Source organism: Protomyctophum bolini, assembly GCF_963924005.1.
Source record: "Protomyctophum bolini genome assembly, chromosome: 20".
Taxonomy (NCBI): Eukaryota; Metazoa; Chordata; class Actinopteri; order Myctophiformes; family Myctophidae; genus Protomyctophum; species Protomyctophum bolini.
Genome location: NC_137881.1, coordinates 12,192,844 through 12,193,792, shown reverse-complemented (window position 1 = coordinate 12,193,792; position 949 = coordinate 12,192,844).

Sequence of the window (949 nt, the reverse complement as noted above, 5' to 3'; positions counted from 1 at the left end):
AAAGACTTCCACCAATCCCGGGATCTTAATAGGCAACATCTTGTTAGCAGTCCCACTGTGGATATACCCTCGATGATGGGATGAGCGACTGCAATGCCTAGTACAAATGAGAGACGCCGTGTTTACAGTATATCCTATTAATTGGTGCGTGCGCGCGCGCGTGCGTGCGTGCGTGCGTGCGTGCGTGCGTGCGTGCGGTTTTCCATCTGAGGATAAAGCGAATGAATCAATATAGTCTTAACTACTGAGCCAGTGACTTCACTGCATCAGCATTTTCATGAACTAGAAACATTGGCTCGTCCACCTACCCACCAACAATCAATCAATCAATTAATCAAATAATTGATTGGCCACTGGTCATATATGGTAATCATTTAGCGTCGATATAACCTCCTCTCAAATCAGTTCAATGAGTATAATGTATGCGAGTGGTGCTCGTTAGCCTGTCAATATGCAGTGATGTAACATCACTTGGTTTACCAGAAACCCAACCGGGGGGAAACTGCTTAATTTGATCTCAAATGGAGGGCTGATTCCATGCCAAACTAGAGGTTCAGTCTTGAGTCCTCAAACAGAAGTCAATCAGCTCTTATAGGGCCTATTTTTTCTTACTAAGAACTTACCTATAGGGCCTTTCTCCTGAACACTGACGGAAAACCGAATAAAACCTTAACCAAGAAACCTTTTGTTCTTGTCTCTTATCCATGAATTCATGCACTGTTACCCACGCCATGGAGGAAGGAAGAAAGGCTATTGATCCTCCGTGCGTCAGGCTGCAGGGAAGAGCGATTGCTCTGACACGGCAGCGAGGAAGGAGAGTAGAAGACAAAGTGAACTTGGGGGGGAAAGGGGTGAGAGAGAACACGTCTGTGAAAGAGCCAGGGGGAGACGAGAGAGACGGCAAGAAAGACAGCGTTCTAATCTAACAAGAGCACCCTAGACAGTACTG